Here is a 21,930-nt window from a genome sequence, read left to right as displayed (position 1 = left end):
GAGCGCGTTTTTATTTTATTTTTCATTTTTCTAGGTTTCATTTTTTCATTTCGTTTTTTACTGTTTCATTTTTTCCATTATCAGTAGGTTGGTTTGGCTTGGCATACTATGAGAATCGGCACAGACCTGTACGCCATAGTGTTGTAGCGTCGTCTCCATTCCGGTTAAATCTCCCCCACTGGTTTTAGCCCACTGATCTACTTAATTCGGTTTTTACAAATTTAATAAGGAATTAATCACGGTGATCTCTATTTAATATTTAAAGACCAAATCTATGGAAAAGAATCAATGGTCGATAGCACAAGGCAACATTTATAGAAAGGATTCAATGACAAATGCATCACAGATACAATCTTAAATTCTTTGATTAACTAGTTTTTAGCTCTTGATATTTTATTATGGTTGTCCATATATCCATTCACATATCACTCTGAGAAATATTTTTCGCCAGAAGAAAAAAAGGAATAAAAGGAGAGTGGTTTACATGTAGAAAAAGGAAGTCGCCAAGGTAGCCTGGTGTGCAAGAATATTTTGAATATGTATGTGAGATAGAACTAATGTTGAATTACTAAAATATATATATGCACTCGTTGCAACGCACAGGACAATTAACTAGGATCAGTAGTAGGTTACTTGAAGTGTCAGTCTTATATTTCGGTATGGCAGTTTAGCCGAATCTCTCATTGACGTTAGATTATGTGGGATGTCCACTTGTCCCATCAAAAAATATGTGGACAAATGTGGGCCTCCTACTTATATTATGCAACATATGTGTATGTGGATCTGGATGAGGGTTGGGTTTGTTCTGTTCAGTTACATCTATGTGAGCAGAATAATTTTCCTACTTTAGAAAATGTGCCAAATTGCATTTCATTAGAGATGAATTTGCAGCAAATTGCATGAGCGAGTGGTTCATATATATTTCGCAAGTCATGTAATTTTTTAGTTAGGATAGAAGTCTAAATGCACTGCTTGGTTGCTTCAAGAGTTAATAACAGACACAGTGGCGTATAAGTTACATGCCCAACAATGGAAATCATATTTTTGTGGAATGCACAACATTCAACTATATGTTACAATGTGGCAATGACACATGAAACATTGGATCTGCCTTCTTGGCTCGAGGGTGCGTCACGGGTGGCGCACGCCTCCTACACCTTGATAGGGGTGGCGGATCGGCATGAACACGGTGGAAGGGGATCAAGGCAGAGTGCGACGTGGTTGGCGGGGGAATCCTCCTTAGTGGTCCGTGAAGAAGTGCTGTGTGAAGGGGAGAGGGTGCCATGGAAAAGTTGAGGTTGGCATCGTCCGGTTTTAAAGGAGAGGGCTCCAGGTAGAAATGTCCCACTGCGGCGGAAAACCAAGTAGGAAGGGGCGGGTCCGACAGGAAAAGGACATGGTGCGTCATGGGGTGGTTTTTTTTTCTGTTGTGCCTGTGTTGGAGATAACATTACGGATAGTTAGGACAACCACAATTCCTGCGAGGGGAGAGGAACAGGGCGGAGAGTGGGGCGGGTGGCAAATCGGCATCAACACGAGGGCAGGGGGATCTGGGCGAAGAGTGGGGCGATTGGCGGGGTACTCCTCCTTGGCGGTCCATGGAGAAGTACGGGGTGAGGGAGAGAGGATGACACGGCGGAGCTGAGATGTGCCTAACAATGGACATCACATTTTTGTGGAATGCATGACATTAACTGTATTTACAACATGGCAATGGCTCGGGAGACATTGGATCTGTCTTCTTGGTTCGGGGCGTCACGGGCGGTGCAGGCCTCCTACCCCCATGATGGGGGTGACAGATCAACATGAACACAAGGAGAGGGGATCAGGGCGGAGAGCGGGGCGATTGGAGGGGCAGTTGAAAGGATCGGGAAGAGGTGTCTAGGGGGGGTGATTAGACACTCAACAAGCAAAAGTAACCGTTTTTAAGTTCTTCAAGTTGAGGTTGTAGATGAGCACAATTTTAAGCATTCCCAACACACTTCAAGCAAGCATGGCAAGAGTATAAGCAGCGGAAAGAGTAAAGCATGCTGGTTGCGAGAAAGTAACGGGATGGGATTGGAGTGTGCAAACGCAATGAAGACACGGAGATTTTTGGCGTGATTCTGATAGGTGGTGCTATCGTACATCCACGTTGGTGGAGACTTCAACCCATGAAGGGTAACGGTTGCGCGAGTCTACAGAGGGCTCCACCCTTGAAGGGTCCACGAAGAAGCAACCTTGTCTATCCCACCATGGCCATCACCCACGCAGGACTTGCCTCACTTGGGTAGATGAAGTAGGCGATCTCCTTGCCCTTACAAACTCCTTGGTTCAACTCCACAATCTTGACGGAGGCTCCCAAGTGACACCTAACCAATCTAGGAGACACCACTCTCCAAAACGTAATAGATGGTGTGTTGATGGTGAACTCCTTGCTTTTGTGCTTTAAATGATAGTCTCCCCAACACTCAACTCTCTCTCGTAGATTTGGCTATGGTGGAAAGATGATTTGGGTGGAAAGCAAATTGGGAAAGGCTAGAGATCAAGATTCTTGTGGTTGGATTGGAATGTCTTGGTCTCAACACATGAGTAGGTGGTTCTCTCTCAGAAAATGAGTAGTGGAAGTGTAGGCATGTTCTGATGTCTCTCTCTCAAATGGAGAAGGGGGTTGAGGGGTATATATAGCCTCCACACAAAATCCAACTGTTACACACATTTGACCCAACTCGGTCAGACCGAATAGAGAAACTCGCTGAGACCGATTTAGTTGAAAATGTGAACATTAGGAATCTCGGTGGGACCGACAAGATCAACTCGGCGGGACTGATGTGCTAGGGCTAGGGCAAAACCTCATCCCGGTGAGACCGATTACATAAAATCGGAGAGACCGATTTCAGCAATTAATCAAACAGAGAGTTGGTCAGGCAAACTCGGTGTGACCGATTGCACATTTCGGTGGGACCGAAATAATTGCAATAGGCAACAGAGAGTTTGCAAGGCCATCTCGGTGAGACCAAGATCCGTATCGGTGTGACCGAATTGATTAGGGTTTATGGCAGTGGCTATGTCAAATGAACTCGGTGGCACCGGATAGATCAAATTGGTGGGGCCGAGTTTGACTTTAGGTTTTGGACATATGTGGAAATGAGAAAGTGGTTGAGGGTTTATGGAGCAATATCACTAAGCACTTGAGCAAGCAGACCATTAAGCAACACCTTGATACGTCTCCAACGTATCTATAATTTTTGATTGTTCCATGATATTATATTATCTATTTTGAATGTTCTATATGCATTTATATGCTATTTTGTATTAATTTTGGGACTAACCTATTAACCTAGAGCCCAGTGCCAGTTTTTGTTTTTTTTGCCTCTTTTAGAGTTTCACAGAAAAGGAATACCAAATGGAGTCCAAACGGAAGGAAACTTTTACGATGATCTTTCTTGGAATAGAAGCAAACCATGAGACTTGGAGATGAAGTCTGAGACTCAACAAGGCGGCCACAAGGGTGGAGGGTGTGCCGCTACCTCATGGGCCCCTCGGAGCTCTCCTGACCCAATTCATTCGCCTATATATACTCTTATACCCCAAAACCATCAGGAGGAGCCATGAAAACACTTTTCCACCACCGCAACCTTCTGTACCTATGAGATCCCATCTAGGGGCCTTTTCCGGCGTCATGCCGGAGGGGGATTCGATCACGGAGGGCTTCAACATCAACACCATTACCCTTCTGATAAAGCGTGAGTAGTTTACCACAGACGTACGAGTCCATAGCTAGTAGCTAGATGGCTTTTTCTGTCTCTTTGATTCTCAGTACCATGTTCTCCTCGATTTTCTTGGAGATCTATTCGATGTAATATTCTTTTGTGGTGTGTTTGCCGAGATCCGATGAATTGTGGATTTATGATCAGATTATCTATGAATATTATTTGAGTCTTCTCTAAATTCTTATATGCATGATTTGATATCTTTGCAAGTCTCTTCGAATTATCGGTTTAGTTTGGCCTACTAGATTGGTTTTTCTTGCAATGGGAGAAGTGCTTACCTTTGGGTTCAATCTTGCGGTGTCCTTTCCCAGTGACAGTAGGGGCAGAAAGGCATGTATTGTATTGTTACCATCGAGGATAAAAATATGGGGTTTTCATCATATGCTTGAGTTAATTCATCTACATCATGTCATCTTACTTAATGCGTTACTCTGTTCTTCATGAACTTAATAATCTAGATGCAGACAGGAGTCGGTCGATGTGTGGAGTAATAGTAGTAGATGCAGAATTGTTTCGGTCTACTTGACACGGACGTGATGCCTATGTTCATGATCATTGCCTTAGATATCATCACAATTATGCGCTCTTCTATCAATTTCTCGGAAGTAATTTGCTCACCCATTGTATTATTTGCTATCTTGAGAGAAGCCACTAGTGAAACCTATGGCCCCCGGGTCTCTTTTCCATCATACAAGATCTCTATTCCATCATACTAGTTTCCGATCTACTATTTTGCAATCTTTTACTTTCCGATCTATAAACCAAAAATACCAAAAATATTTACTGTATCATTTATCCATCTCTATCAGATCTCACTTTTGCAAGTAACTGTGAATGGATTGACAACCCCTTTATCGCGTTGGGTGCAAGTTGTTGATTATTTGTGCAGGTATTCATTGACTTGTGCGTTATCTCCTACTGGATTGAGACCTTGGTTCTCAAAATGAGGGAAATACTTACTCTACTTTGCTGCATCACCCTTTCCTCTTCAAGGGAAAAACCAACACAAGCTCAAGAGGTAGCAGGAAGAATTTCTGGCGCTGCTGCCGGGAAGATCTACACCAACTCAAGACATACCAAGTACCCATCATAAACTCTCATCTCTTGCATTACATTATCCACCATTCGCCTCTCATTTTCCTCTCCCCCACCTCTAATACAATTTTTGAAAAGATTTATCTTTTCTTCTCCCCTCTTCCGTTCGTCTTCTTCACTTGCTTCTTGTGTGCTCGTGTGTTGGATTGCTTACTTTGTCACGATGGCTCAAGATAATACTAAACTGTGTGACTTTTCCAACACCATCAATAATGATTTTATTAGTACCCCGATTGCTCCCAATACTAATGCTGAATCTTGCGAAATTAATGCCGCTTTGCTGAATCTTGTTATGAAAGATCAATTTTCTCGCCTTCTTAGTGAAGATGCCGCATCCCATCTAAACAATTTTGTTGATTTATGTGATATGCAAAAGAAGAAAGATGTGTATAATGATATTGCTAAATTGAAGCTATTCCCGTTTTTGCTTAGAGATCGTGCTAAAACTTGGTTTTCATCTTTGTCTAAAAATAGTATTGATTCGTGGAATAAGTGTAAAGATGTGTTCATCTCTAAGTATTTTCCTCCCGCTAGGATCATCTCCCTTAGGAATGACATTATGAATTTTAAGCAACTTGATCACGAGCAAGTTTCACAATCTTGGGAGAGGATGAAATTGATTATATGAAATTGCCCTACACATGGTTTGAATTTGTGGATGACTATACAAATTTTTTATGCCGGATTGAATTTTGCTTCTAGAAATCTTTTAGATTCGGCTGCGATGGGCAGTTTTATGGAAATTACTTTAGGAGAGGCTACTAAACTCCTAGATAGTATCATGGTTAATTATTCTCAATGGCACACTGAAAGATCCACTAGTAAAAAGGTACATGCGATTGAAGAGATTAATGTTTTGAGTGGAAAGATGGATGAACTTATGAAATTATTTGCTAATAAGAGTGCTTCTTCTGATCCTAATGATATGACTTCGTCCACTTTGATTGAGAATAATAATGAATCTATGGATGTGAATTTTGTTGGTAAGAACAATTTTGGTAATAACCCGTATAGAGGCAATTTTAATCCTAGGCCGTTTCTTAGTAATTCCTCTAATAATTATGGTAATTCCTACAACAATTCTTATGGTAATTTTAATAAGATGCCCTCTGATTTTGAGAATAGTGTTAAAGAATTTATGAGTTCGTAAAAGAATTTTAATGCTTTGATTGAAGAAAAATTTCTCAAGATTGATGATTTGGCTAGGAACGTGGATATAATTTCTCTTGATGTTGATTCTTTGAAACTTAGATCTATTCCACCTAAGCATGATATCAATGAGTCTCTCAAAACCATGAGAATTTCCATTGATGAGTGCAAATAAAGAACCACTAAGATGCGTGCAAAAAGAGATTGGTTTGTGAAAGCGTGTTCTTCTAGTTTTCATGATAATAATGATGAAGATCTAAAAGTGATTGATGTGACTCCTATTGAATCTTTGTTTTCCAATATTAATCTTTATAAATATGGGAATGGAGATGATTCAACTTTAGTTAAAAGGCGTCCCAATGATTTGGAGTTCTTAGATCTAGATGCAAAAATTGATAAAAGTGGGATTGGAGAGCTCAAGACTTTAAGTAGCAATGAACCCACTCTTTTGGATTTCAAGGAATTTAATTATGATAATTGTTCTTTAATAGATTGTATTTCCTTGTTGCAATCCGTGTTGAATTCTCCTCATGCTTATAATCAAAACAAAGCTTTTACTAAACATATCGTTGATGCTATGATGCAATCTTTTGAAGAAAAGCTTGAATTGGAAGTTTCTATCCCTAGAAAAATTTATGATGAGTGGGAACCTACTATTAATATTAAGATTAAAGATTATGAGTGCCATGCTTTGTGTGATTTGGGTGCTAGCGTTTCCACGATTCCAAAAACTATGTGTGATGTGCTAGGTTTCCGTGAATTTGATGATTGTTCTTTAAATTTGAATCTTGCGGATTCCACTATTAAGAAACCTATGGGAAGGATTAATGATGTTCTTATTGTTGCAAATAGGAATTATGTGCCCGTAGATTTCATTGTTTTTATATAGATTGAAATCCTACATTATAGATTGAAATCCTACATGTCCTATTATTCTTGGTAGACCTTTCCTTAGAACAATTGGTGCAATTATTGATATGAAATAAGGAAACATTAGTTCCAATTTCCGATAAGTAAAGTCATGGAACACTTCCCTAGAAAGAAAATTAAATTGCCATATGAATCTATTATGAGAGCCACTTATGGATTGCATACCAAAGATGACAATACTTAGATCTATTCATGTTTTTATGCCTAGCTAAGGGCGTTAAACAATAGCACTTGTTGGGAGGTTACCCAATTTTATTTTTGTTCTTTACCTTTTGTTCATGCTTAGTAATGAATAATTCATCTACCCTCTGGTTAGATGTGGTTTTATGTTTTAATTAGTGTTTGTGCCAAGTTAAACCTTTAGGATAGCTTACGGTAATAGTTGTGTTGATCCGGTTGAAAATCAGAAACTTTTGCACCCAGGAAAATAATTTTCAAAATTCACATAAGCGTACTTTTGATCTGACTATTTTTGCTCTGGATTGGTACATAAATTTCTCAGGTCTTCCTATTTTTTCAAAAAATTTAGAGTTACAGAAGTATTCGAGAGTTACAAATTGCTACAGACTGTTATGTTTTTTGATAGATCCTATTTTCTGCGTGTTGTTTCTTATTTTGATGAATCTATCGGTAGTATCGAGGGGTATGAACCATGGAAAAGTTGGAACATAGTAGATATTATACCAATATAAATAAAGAATGAGTTTGCAACAATACCTTAAAGTGGTGATTTATTTTCTTATACTAATGGAGCTCATGAGATTTTCTGTTGAGTTTTGTGTTGTGAAGTTTTCAAGTTTTAGGTAAGGATTTGATGGACTATGGAGTAAGGAGTGGAAAGAGACTAAGCTTGGGGATGCCCAAGGCACCCCAAGGTAATATTCAAGGACAACCAAAATTCTAAGCTTGGGGATGCCCCGGAAGGCATCCCCTCTTTTGTCTTCGTCTATCGGTAACTTTACTTAAGGCTATATTTTTATTCACCACATGATATGTGTTTTGCTTGGAGCGTCTTGTATGATTTGAGTCTTTGTTTTTTACCACAATCATCCTTGATATACACACCTTTTGGGAGAGACACACATGAATCGTGATTTATTAGAATACTCTATGTGCTTCACTTATATCTTTTGAGCTAGGCAATATTGCTCTAGTACTTCACTTATATCTTTCTAGAGCACGGCGGTGGCTTTATTTTATAGAAATTTATGAACTATCTTGCTTTACTTATATTATTTTGAGAGTCATTTAGAAGAGCATGGTAATTTTCTTTGGTTATAAATTTAGTCCTAATATGATAGGCATCCAAGAGGGTATAATAAAAAATTTCATATAAAGTGCATTGAATACTATGAGAAGTTTGATTCTTTATGATTGTTTTGAAATATGAAGATGGTGATATTAGAGTCATGCTAGTGGAGTAATTGTGAATTTGAGAAATACTTGTGTTGAGGTTTGTGAGTCCCGTAGCATGCACGTATGGTGAACCATTGTGTAATGTAGTTGGAGCATGAAGTATGTATTGATTGTGATCCTTAGGAGTGGCGGTCGGGGATGAGCGATGGTGTTTTCCTACCAATCTATCTCCCTAGGAGCATGCGCATAGTACTTGTTCGATGACTAATAGATTTTTGGAATAAGTATGTGAGTTCTTTTTGACTAATGTTGAGTCCATGGATTATACGCACTCTCACCCTTACACCATTGCTAGCCTCTCTTCTGCCGTGCAACTTTCGCGGTACCATACACCCACCACATACCTTCCTCAAAACAGCCACCATACCTACCTATTATGGCATTTCCATAGCCATTCCGAGATATATTGCCATGCAACTTTCCACCGTTCCGTTTATTATGACACGCTTCATCATTGTCATATTGCTTTGCATGATCATGTAGTTGACATAGTATTTGTGGCAAAGTCACCTTTCATAATTCTTTCATACATGTCACTCTTGATTCATTGCACATCCCGGTACACCACCGGAGGCATTCACAGAGAGTCATATTTTGTTCTAAGCATTGAGTTGTAATTTTTCAAGTTGTAAGTAAATGGAAGTGTGATGATCATCATTATTACAACATTGTCCCATGTGAGGAAATAAAAAAAAGGAGAAATGCCATAAAAAGAATAGAAAGGCCAAACAAAGAAAATAGAAGAAAAAGAGAGAAGGGGCAATGTTACTATCCTTTTTCCGCACCTGTGCTTCAGAGTAGCACCATGATCTTCATGATAGAGAGTCTCTTATTTTGTCACTTTCATATACTAGTGGGAATTTTTCATTATAGAACTTGGCTTGTATATTCCAACGATGGGCTTCCTCAAATGCCCTAGGTCTTCATGAGCAAGCAAGTTGGATGCACACCCACTTAGTTTCTTTTTGAGCTTTCATACACTTATAGCTCTAGTGCATCCGTTGCATGGCAATCCCTACTCACTCATATTGATGATGGGCGTCTCCATAGCCCGTTGATATGCCTAGTTGATGTGAGACTATCTTCCTCTCTTTTTTTCTCCACAACCACCATAGTGCTATGTCCATGGCTCACGCTCATGTATTGCGTGAAAGTTGAAAAGGTTTGAGAACATCAAAGTATGAAACAATTGCTTGGCTTGTCATCGGGATTGTGCATGATTAGAGTATTTTGTGTGATGAAGATGGATCATAGCCAGGCTATATGATTTTGTAGGGATAAACTTTCTTTGGCCATGTTATTTTGAGAAGGCATAATTGCCTTGTTAGTATGCTTGAAGTATTATTGTTTTTATGTCAATATTAAACTTTTGTTTTGAATCTTTCGAATTTGAACATCCATGCCACAATAAAGAAAATTACATGGATAAATATGTTAGGTGGCATTCCACATCAAAAATTCTGTTATTATCATTTACCTACTCGAGGATGAGTAGGAATTAAGCTTGGGGATGCTTGATACTTCTCCAACGTATCTATAATTTTTTATTGTGCCATGCTATTATATTATCTGTTTTGGATGTTGTATATGCATTTATATGCTATTTTATATTGTTTTGGGACTAACCTATTAACCTAGAGCCCAGTGCCAGTGTCTGTTTTTTTTGCTTGTTTTAGAGTTTCCTAACGGAGTCCAAACGGAATGAAACTTTCGCAATGATCTTTCTTGGAACAGAAGCAAACCAGGAGACTTGGAGATGAAGTCGGAGACTCAATGAGGCGGCCACGAGGGTGGAGGGCGCGGCCCCTACCTTGTGGGCCCCTCGGAGCTCTCCTGGCCTAATTCTTTCGCCTATATATACTCTTATACCCCAAAACCATCAGGAGGAGCCACAAAAACACCTTTCCACCACCACAAGCTTCTGTACCCGTGAGATCCCATCTAGGGGCCTTTTCCGGCGTCCTGCCGGAGGGGGATTCGATCATGGAGGGCTTCTACATCAACACCATTACCCTTCTGATGAAGCGTGAGTAGTTTACCACAGACCTACGAGTCCATAGCTAGTAGCTAGATGGCTTCTTCTCTCTCTTTGATTCTCAATACCATGTTCTCCTAGATGTTCTTGGAGATCTATTCGATGCAATATTCTTTTGCGGTGTGTTTGCCGAGATCCAATGTAATTATGGATTTATGATTAGATTATCTATGAATATTATTTGAGTCTTCTCTGAATTCTTATATGCATGATTTGATATATTTGCAAGTCTCTTTGATTTACCTATTTAGTTTGGCCTACTAGATTGGTTTTTCTTGCAATGGGAGAAGTGCTTAGCTTTGGGTACAATCTTGTGGTGTCCTTTCCCAGTGACAGTAGGGGAAGCAAGGCACGTATTGTATTGTTGCCATCGAAGATAAAAATATGGGTTTTTCATCATATTGATTGAGTTAATTCCTCTACATCGTGTCATCTTACTTAATGTGTTATTCTATTCGTCATGAACTTAATACTCTAGATGCAAGCATGAGTCGGTCGATGTGTGGAGTAGTAGTAGTAGATGCAGAATCTTTTCTGTCTACTTGACACGGACGTGATGCCTATGTTCATGATCATTGCGTTAGATATCGTCATAATTATGCGCTCTTCTATCAATTGCTCGGCAGCAATTTGTTCACCCACCGTATTATTTGCTATCTTGAGAGAAGCCACTAGTGAAACCTATGGCCCTCGGGTCTCTTTTCCATCATACAAGTTCTCTATTCCATCATACTAGTTTCCGATCTATTTTGTAATCTTTTACTTTCCAATCTATAAACCAAAAATACCACAAATATTTACTTTACTGCTTATCTATCTCTATCAGATCTCACTTTTGCAAGTAATCGTGAAGGGATTGACAACCCCTTTCTTGCGTTGGGTGCAAGTTGTTGATTGTTTGTGCAGGTATTCGGTGACTTGTGCGTTGTCTCCTACTAGATTGATACCTTGGTTCTCAAACTGAGGGAAATACTTACTCTAGTTTGCTGCATCACCCTTTCCTCTTCAAGGGTAAAACCAACGCAAGCTCAAGAGGTAGCACATCTTATCCGCTTTTAATAGTATTGGCTTTCCTATGGACTCAATGTGATCTTGGATCACTAAAATTAAAAAGAAGAGTCTTGAGCCTTTGCAATCTTTGTCCTTAGCATTTTGAAGGGGTTCCACATCCTCTTGTCCTTGCCACGCCATTGTTGAACTCAACTGAAATATAGTCGATAAAAGTATTAGTCCAAAAAGAGATATGTTGTCATTGATTACCAAAATCACCTAGGGAGCACTTGTGCTTTCATCAGTCCTCCTTGGCGGTTTGCCGAGAATTATGGTGTGAAGGAGAGAGGATGGCATGGCGAATGTGAGGTGGACATCATTCGATTTTAAAGGAGAGGCCTCCAGTGAGAAAATTTGCGCCATGGTGGGAAACTGGGCGGGAAGTAGAGATTCTGGCAGGAAAATGAAACGGTACATCGTGGGGTGGTTTTTTTTATGTTGGCCCACGTTTAGTCCGAGCAACCACATTTCTCCTTGACATGTAGTCTTGACTTGGAGGAGCCCGAATTGTCCAGATGATGGAATTTTGGGAGCCAGCTAGGTGTCGGTGTACTAAAGGAGGGGCACTCCTTTGTACCCCTTACTTGTGCACGGGCAGTCCGAGACGCGCCAACGGCCACACTTAATAGGGCAGAGAAAGGAGTCAAAGCCACAAGATGGTCAAAGCAACGCCAAGACCAGGAACACAAAGGCCAAGAGGGCAAGGTGGACTCCCCCGGCAAGACCCTTGTCGGGGCAGCCTTCGCAGCTCCGGCAGGAGCCTTGCCAGGGCAACTTGCCCGAATGCCAGTAGAGTGTGCCACCCTTGAGCCTCAAGGGTTCCAACAACACCAACCATATTGGAACCAAAGCTTGGGAGGTGCCTCCGTGGTGGCATGCAGATCTTTGTGAAGACAAGGATCAGAAGACGACGAGCCTCGGCAAGACCCTTGTCGAAGGCATCCACAAGACCTCCGGCAAGATCCTTGCCGGGGACGACCATTGTACTGCGGCAAGACCCTTGTCGGGGCCCCGGCAAGGCCCTTGCCGAGGACATCCGTAGGGCCGTAGCCAGGCCCGCGCCCGACAAGGCTCCACCACCGCTCCCATGCACCTGCCAGCCCACCAGCTAGGCAGGCACCTGCGTGTCGACATGAGGCTTCCAGGCCAACTCAACAAGCGCCTACGTGGTGGTATGCAAATCTTCATGAAGGCCCTACCACTGCACCACCTCAGCAGCCTACCAGCCTACATGGCACCATGCGCACCACTGGCCTGGACGCGTGTCAGGGAGAGATGGGGCGGCGACGGTTGGGACGGGGGCTGGTTTTCGTCCCCGATAAAGTGAGGGGGACACCTAAGGGGCGCATTAAATGCGTCTTGTCCTATAATGGATAGAGATAAGCTTAGCCACTGTACACAGATGCCACCTCTTGTGTGCCACTGTGGCGATCCCCTTGACTATAAAAGGAGGGTCGATGCTTACTGGAGAGGGATCCAGACCCCTTGACAAGTTACTCATCGTAGCTAGCTCAAGAACATCAAGAACATTCAAACAGACACTAAAGTGGGACTAGGGTATTACGCATCCTTGCGGCCCGAACTTGGGTAAACGATCTGTGTGCTTGAACCGACTGTTGATCCCGCTCTTCTCTCGACTCCGTGCCCCGCAACCATAGTAGGGATCCTAGTTGATCCCATAGGTGTCGTTTCCACCGATATCTTTGGCGCGCCAGGTAGGGGGCGCATCTGAGAGAATCTGGTTCGGTAGCTAATTCAGTCATTTTCTTCGCCGCCATGGCTCCCAAGAGGAAGACAACGCCAGTGATCGGCTCCTCCGGAGCCGGACTGCCCATACCAGCATGGGCGGATAGCGGGGCTGTCGGGGACAGAACCCACGGCGCGGCCCACGAACATCCGCATCGCTCTGGCAGCCAAAGCCTGCTGAGCGGCGTTGTCCGCATGCAAGGTGATGGGCTAGACACCGCCACATCCAGAGACAAAGCTGGGGCCCCCACAGGCGGCGCGGGGCCCTCTAGGAGCGTCGTCGTGCCACCGGTCGGCGGTGCAACGACCTCTAAGACACCCACGCTGGCGCCCACGGCGCGTTCCTCCTAAGTCGTGCGCGATGAGCAGCGTCACCACGTTGATGACCCCGGGTGCCGCCCTGGGAAGAGCTATGTGCGTCACTCGCAGGGCGAGGAAGGCCATCATGTACGCCGAAGTGCTGACAAAAATGGCATACGACCGCAGGACCGTGATAGGGCTCCCTCTAACATGGTTAGAGGTCAGAGCGCGTCATGGTCCACGCAGCTCTCGCCCCCACCCACGCGAGCCGAAGCCTTGGCGCGCGCGCAGCTGCTCCTTGACTTTCCTCCTGCTGCAGAGAAGCTCGACGAGTGGAGAGCCACCGTCCGGAGCCTTGTTGGCATCCGAACAAAGATGAGCCACGACCAGCGGCGCCCGTAGGCCGATGCTCCGTCGAGCCACCGCATCCCAGTGGAGGAAGGGCCATAGGTGGTGCAGCCACAGTGCACTCTCCTCCCCCACGTCAACCACCACGGGCATCGATCCGTTATGATGATGCTTGTGATAATATTTCCATAGCGTCGTCCGATCCACGGATCCACCGCGATCAGCTTCAAGTTCTTCAGAAGCGAGCCCATGATGATGCTCCAACTACCATTGAACGCCGGCGCGATGCGCGCCACCAGTCGGATAAGCGGGCACGGCCCACTACGGACCACCCGGCACAGGGAGGCTACGGTGGCCTACCCTATGAGGTTAGTTGCCCGACTTTTACCCGTGAGTTGCGGCAGTTCTAGTGGCCCTCCCACCGCATGTTCAAGCCCGATGTTGGAGAGAAGTACAATGGCAAGACTCACCTGTCGGAGTTCCTCGGCATCTACACCATCGCGATGCAGGCTGCTGGAGCACGAGACGACAAGGTGCTTGCCAATTACCTCCCATTGGCGCTTAAGCCCAATGTCATGTGTGGCACCCCGGCTCAGAGAAAACTGGAACGCCCCGCATTCCAGCCCAGAGATCGAGGAGAAGTCTTCTGGAATACGGCACTGCTTAGCATAGAACAAACCAGCTTTCTATTATTACACGAATATGATTACAAGGTCTCCGATATTACAATGAATAACATAGGTACGACGACGCTACGCCATCCTCAGTTGCTCTATGCAAGTAGCAAAACAACACGATGCAGCGGAAGAACTCTAGCAGCGGAACAACGACAACGGTGGTGAACTCCACTCCGTAGGGACTCTGGCTGGAACGCTTATCCTAGCTCACACGAACAGAAACCATGACAAGCAAGCAATCAAATCCGGCATGACCTGCAAACTGGCATGACACACCAGGTCAGTACATTGAATGTACTTGCAAGCTCACAATAAACCAGAAGCATTCAAGACATACAGCAGCATGGCAATTATAGGTTAAATAGGAATTAACATGAGATCATGAGAATAACATGGCATGGCCAACATAAACATGATACAGCTAACACAACATGAACATATTAATCCAACAATACTAGCATTACTTATACTGCTCAGGTTACTTCGTAACCAACAGATGCATTACTTACCAACCTCGGACATCACACGATCATCTCAGGATTAAATCAAGCTTGGTATAAACAATACCGTAGCGTTCAGTAAATGACCACAAGGAGCTTGACCTTTACCCACGATTCTCGTACAACATCACAAATATACAACAACTCGGTATCCTCGATACCACCGTGATCCTTTCGGCGATCACAACCCGACCAACACTTGGCCCCAAACCGTGATCCTTACGGCGATCACAACCAACTCATCTCATCGTTATTAAGCACATTATTATTATTACTATTGAGTCATGGTGTGACCTACTTTCGACCTGGGCCCTTATCCGCGGGCGTGGCTATCGATAGATTTAATATACACTCTGCAGAGGTTAGTACACTGTACCCACACTACGGAACCCATGGCCTCGCACTCCTATTCAAGTGGACCAACGGCGTTCCGACAAAACCGTCCTACTGGCATGACACTCTCCCGGCCACTCCAACTCAGTCCCCATCGGGCTAGTCCTGGGTGGCCCCGTGTCTACCTCCAGACACAATGACCACCATCGTGGCCCGTCCCACACGGGGACACGGATCCAAAAAAACTCAACAACGGGCACACAAGGTTATGCTTGCTTACCGGGCCAGGGTACACCACGCCCATAACCTTCCCTCGTTGGAGGCACCGGCGAGAGGCACGACAATAGACCCAGTTAGGACCGTCCCATACCGGTAAGCGTAGTTGCACTGGTCAGCATCGATTCAGCGGCACCATGACTCAACCAACAGTTGTTGAAGTTCAATTTAATCCGGTTAACTTGAATGCAAATATGCTGAGCCATGATAAAATGCATGAACATGATATCAACATAATCATGAGGGTATCGCATAACTATCCACCATGTCAAGAATAAATCATATCCACTGAGCATGGCATACTGACTAGCAGGACCATCACCAACATCAACATGTACTACTAGCAAACATAAACATATGAAAGGAAATACTAGCAGGTAGAACATTATAATAGCGTACAAGACAACATATCACAAAAGTGAACATGGAAATGTAAACATCACCGGGACAACGGTAACCATCTTTTCAACAAGCAAACATTTATTAAAGATTCAAGTTGAAAACCATGGCTAATGCATGACTATCATGCAAGTGGGTATTGTGGCTTGCCTGGGGATGAAGAAGGCACCGGGGAGAAGTGCGGTGAAGCCGCAAAAAGATTTGCCGGAAATAGTTCTCTCTCGGAGGGGGCTGTTTACGTGCAAAGGCAAAAAGGTCATTTTCACAGTGTCAAATGATATGTCTTTGTCGTATCTAATTTTCCAAACACTTTTGCCCTTGTTCCGGACTCCAACTTGTATTATTTGAATGGAACTAACCCGAACTGACGCTGTTTTCAGCAGAATTGCCATGATGTTGTTTTTTGTGCAGAAAATAAAAGTTCTCGGAATGACCTGAAACTCCACGGAATATCTTGAAAAAATAATAAAAAATCCTCGCCAAAGATGAAGACCAGGGGGCACACACCCTGTCCACGAGGGTGGGGGGCGCCCCCCCTCCTGGGCGCGCCCCCCTACCTCGTGGGCCCCCTGGAGACCCTCCGACGCCAACTCCAACTCTATATATTGGCTTTCGGGGAGAAAAAAAATCAGAGAGAAGAAATCATCGCGTTTTATGATGTGGAGCCGCCGCCAAGGCCTAATCTCTCTCGGGAGGGCTGATCTGGAGTCCGTTCGGGGCTCCGGAGAGGGGGATTCGTCGCCGTCGTCATCATTAACCATCCTCCATCACCAATTTCATGATGCTCACCGCCGTGCGTGAGTAATTCCATCGTAGGCTTGCTGGATGGTGATGGGTTGGATGAGATTTATCATGTAATCGAGTTAGCTTTGTTAGGGTTTGATCCCTAGTATCCACTATGTTCTGAGATTGATGTTGCTATGACTTTGTTATTCTTAATGCTTGTCACTAGGGCCCGAGTGCCATGATTTCAGATCTGAACCTATTATGTTTTCATGAATATATGTGAGTTCTTGATCCTATCTTGCAAGTCTATAGTCACCTACTATGTGTTATGATCCGGCAACCCCGGAGTGACAATAATCGGGACCACTCCCGGTGATGACCATAGTCTAAGTAGTTCATCTATTCACCATGTGCTAATGCTTTGTTCCGGTTCTCTATTAAAAGGAGGCCTTAATATCCCTTAGTTTCCAATAGGACCCCACTGCCACGGGAGGGTAGGACAAAAGATGTCATGCAAGTTCTTTTCCATAAGCACATATGACTATACTCGGAATACATGCCTACATTACATTGATGAACTGGAGCTAGTTTTGTGTCACCCTATGTTATGACTGTTACATGACGAACCACATCCAGCATAATTATACATCACTAATCCGGTGCCTACGAGTTTTCCATATACTGGTTTTCGCTTATTTACTTTTCCGTTGCTACTGTTACAATCACTACAAAATACCAAAAACATTACTTTTGTTGTCTTTACTTTTGTTATCATTACCACCACTATCATATTACTTTGCTACTAAACACTTTGCTGCAGATACTAAGTTTCCAGGTGTGGTTGAATTGACAACTCAACTGCTAATACTTGAGAATATTCTTTGGCTCCCCTTGTGTCGAATCAATAAATTTTGGTTGAATACTCTACCTCAAAAACTGTTGCGATCCCCTATACTTGTGGGTTATCAAGACCTTTTTCTGGCGCCGTTGCCTGGGAGCATAGCTCTATTCCTTGAGTTACTTGGGATTTATATCTGCTGGACACTATGAAGAACTTGAAAGACGCTAAGAAAACAATTTATCCCTCAACTACGAGGGGAGGTAAGGAACTGCCATCTAGCTCTGCACTTGATTCACCTTCTGTTATGAGTAAGCTAGCGACACCTAAACCTGCTTCTGCCATTCGTTCCAATATGTCGCATGTTATCGATGATGCCACTTCTGCTATGCATGATAGTTACGATGAAACTACTTCTATGCTTGATACTACTGTGCCCCTTGGTGAATTTCTAGATGAGCAAATTTCTAGGTCTAGAGAAAGAGAAATTATTGAATCTGAATACAATGATGAGAGTGATGATGAAAATATGCCTGCTATTCCTGAGGGTTATCTTTTTGATGCAGAATCTTCTGCAGCTATTTTCGCTTGCCAGGATAGATACGAACTTAAGAGGTTGCTAGTTAAATGGAGTAAAGAATCTTTTAGAGATAGAATGAGACCCGACCCTGCTTTTGCTACTTCACCTATCTGTGTTCCCAATAAGGATTATTACGAATTTTCTGTTGATCTTGATATAATCACTTTGGTTGAATCTGATCCTTTTTATGGCTATGAATCTGAAACTGTTGTGGCACATCTTACTAAGTTAAATGATATAGCCGCCCTGTTTACTAAAGATGAGAGATCGTGCTACCTTTATTTACTCAAAATATTTTCGTTCTCATTAAAGGGTGATGCTAAGATATGGTTTAATTCTCTTGATCTTGGTTGTGTGCTTAATGCCTTGCCCGATCATCCTCTTAAGAAACCTGAAATACTTGATATCTTTTATAATGGACTAACCGCTGCTTCCAGAGATTACCTCGATAGTTGTGCTGGTTCTCTTTTCAGGGAAAGAACACCAGATGAAGCTGAAATTCTATTGAATAATATGTTGACAAATGAAAATAATTGGGCACCTCCTGAGCCAGCACCAGAGCCAATTATTGAGCCTATTCCTAAACCAACTCCGAAGAAGAGAGATGTTCTATTTCTCAGCCCCGAAGATATGCAAGAGGCAAAGAAATCTATGAAAGAAAAAGGTATTAAAGCCGAAGATGTTAATAATTTACCTCCTATTGAAGAAATACACGGTCTTAATTTACCGCCTGTTGAAGAAGTATATGATCTCAATACTTTATTCACTGAAGAACCTCCTGATCCCGATATTCCGACACAGGTAGTAAAGGTAAATTCTCTCTATAGATATGATAAAGCTGAAGTCCCTCCTATTAAAATTGCTAGTCAGTGCTTGGATGAGTTTGATAACTTTATGTTTAAGCAGAATGACTTTAATGCTTATTTTGGTAGACGATTAAAACAAGATGCTTACATGATTAAACGCTTGGGTGATTATATGGCTAATATTAGAGGTGAACTTAAACTTGTTATCAAACATGCTTCTATGGTTACCACTCAAGTAGAACAAGTAGTTAAAGCTCAAAAAGAAGTGCTTGATGAAATGAATAGTAAGAAAAATGATTATGCTGTTAGAGTGGCTACTAGAACTGGTAGAATGACTCAGGAACCTTCATATCCTGAAGGCCACCCTAAGAGAATCGAGCAAGATTCTCAGAGAAATGATATTAATGTACCTAGTTCTTCAAGAAAGAAGAAAAAGAAGAATGATAGGACTTTGCAAACTTCTAGTGAACCTATTCCTGAGCCACCTGAGAATCCAAATGATATCTCTATGTCTGATGCTGAAACACAATCTGGTAATGAACATGAACCTAGTGAAAATGTTAATGATGATGTTCGTGATAATGCTCAACCTAGTAATGATAATGATGTAGAAGTTGAACCTGATGTTGATCTTGATAACCCACAATCAAGGAATCAATGTTATGATAAAAGAGACTTCGTTGCTAGGAAACATGGTAAAGAAAGGGAACCATGGGTTCAGAAACCCATGCCTTTTCCTCCAAAACCATCCAAGAAAAAGGATGATGAGGATTTTGAGTGCTTTGCTGAAATGATTAGACCTATCTTTTTGCGTATGCGATTAACTGATGTGCTCAAAACAAATCCTTATGCTAAGTATATGAAGGATATTATTACTAATAAAAGAAAGATACCTGAAGCTGAAATTTCCACCATCCTTGCTAATTATACTTTTAAGGGTGGAATACCAAAGAAACTTGGAGATCCCGGAGTACCTACTATACCATGCTCCATTAAGAGAAATTATGTTAAAACTGCTTTATGTGATCTTGGAGCCGGTGTTAGTGTTATGCCTCTCTCTTTATATCATAGACTTGATTTGAATAAGTTGACACCTACTGAAATATCTTTGCAAATGGCTGATAAATCAACTGATATACCTGTCGATATTTGTGAGGATGTGCCTGTTGTGGTTGCAAACGTCACTATTTTAACGGACTTTGTTATTCTTGATATTCCCGAGGATGATAGTATGTCTATTATTCTTGGAAGACCTTTCCTTAATACTGCAGGGGCTATTATTGATTGCAACAAAGGCAATGTCACTTTTCATGTTAATGGCAATGAGCACACAGTACACTTTCCAAGGAAACAACCTCAAGTTTATAGTATCAACTCTATTGGGAAAATTCCATCGATTATATTTGGAGGTTTTGAATTTCCTCTCCCTACTGTCAAGAAAAAGTATGATATACCTATTATTGGGGATGTCCATATCCCCGTTGAGGTAACATAGTGTTATTCGAAATTTCTCCGGTTTCATGTTAATCGGAATGAGTTTGTTAACAAGACTTGATCAACCTTGTTAGTGGATTCTTTTTGATGAACATGAGATGGACGAAACTAGAAGCACAACCTTCTGTACCCTCTTTATATTTTCTGTTATTTAGTAGAAATAAAGTAAAATAGTATTTTTTTCTGTCTGTTCCCTGATTTATCCGTACAAATATAAAAATATCCCGAAAATAAAAGTCCTCAGAATGCCATGCCAATTTAATATGATTTTCGGGAATATTTGGGGATTTACTGTGCAAAAATTACCACAGGGGGAGCTGCCACCTGGCCACGAGGGTGGAGGGCGCGCCCTACCCCCCTGAGCGCACCCCCTGCCTCATGGGCCCACGGTGGCCCTCCTCCACTTATCCCTGCACCCATCTTCTTCCTCTGCCTCACACAAACACGAAAAAGCAACTCAAGCACGAGTTCCAGCCCCTGTTGTTGTGATTCTCGATCTCCTTGCTCAAAGCACCTCTCGCAAAACTGCTTGGGGAGATTGTTCCTTGGTATGTGACTCCTCCATTGGTCCAATTAGTTTTTGTTCTAGTGCTCTATTCATTGTAAATTTATGCTGCATAGGTGACCATGTTCTTGAGCTTGCATGACAAATTCATATGGTCCCAAGTAGTTCTAATGCTTGATTTAGGCTCTAGACACTTGTGGGAGTAGTTGATATCAATTTTATTGAAGTTGGTTCACTTTTATTTGAAGTTACTAAAAATTTCAGAAATTTTTCAGAGGAAACATTATGTTTAGGAGGATGTTCCAAGGTGGTTCTTCAAGGAAACAAGGTCCCAGGCTTGCAATGCGCGATGCTGACGAGGAACCACCAAGAGACGCTCCTGTTAGGCCCTGTGAATGGCCTTCGGAAAATTTTATGGATCAAGCAGGAATTAAAGAAGAATTCAACGCATATATACGCAATGCCGGTCTTGAGGACTTTGAAGCTGACAAATGCCCCCAGTACCATGATCTCACAAGTTCATTTGTGAGGAGGTTTGAGTTTTCATCTTCGCCTAATTCTCCTTCAGTCATGTTTGACCTTTATGACAAATCTTATACCATGGACTTAGAGGATTTCACTTTTGCTTGCAAACTTCCATCTTGGGGTAGTGTCAGGGATCCCCCTAAATCTGAGTATAGAGACTTTCTTGCTAAAATAACTGTGGGGGAATCTAGAGATATAACGCAAGTCACTATAGGGAGCATTCACTTTCCTGCTATACATTATTTTGCTCTCTTTATATGTAGAAGCATTAATGCTAAGGATGAAGCATGTCACATGTGTGCCCCTGATCTCAGCATTCTCAGAAGTGCTGTGTTACGAGACCAATCTTATCATATGGGAGCCATTGTAGCTCGCAGGTTGCACCATAATAGACATAACGGAGATTTCTTTGGAGGAATTTATGCAACCCGCTTAGCTAATTTTCTTGAG

This window comes from Triticum dicoccoides, chromosome 6B (genome assembly GCF_002162155.2).
Source record: "Triticum dicoccoides isolate Atlit2015 ecotype Zavitan chromosome 6B, WEW_v2.0, whole genome shotgun sequence".
NCBI lineage: Eukaryota > Viridiplantae > Streptophyta > Magnoliopsida > Poales > Poaceae > Triticum > Triticum dicoccoides.
Note: the sequence above shows the minus strand (reverse complement) of the source record.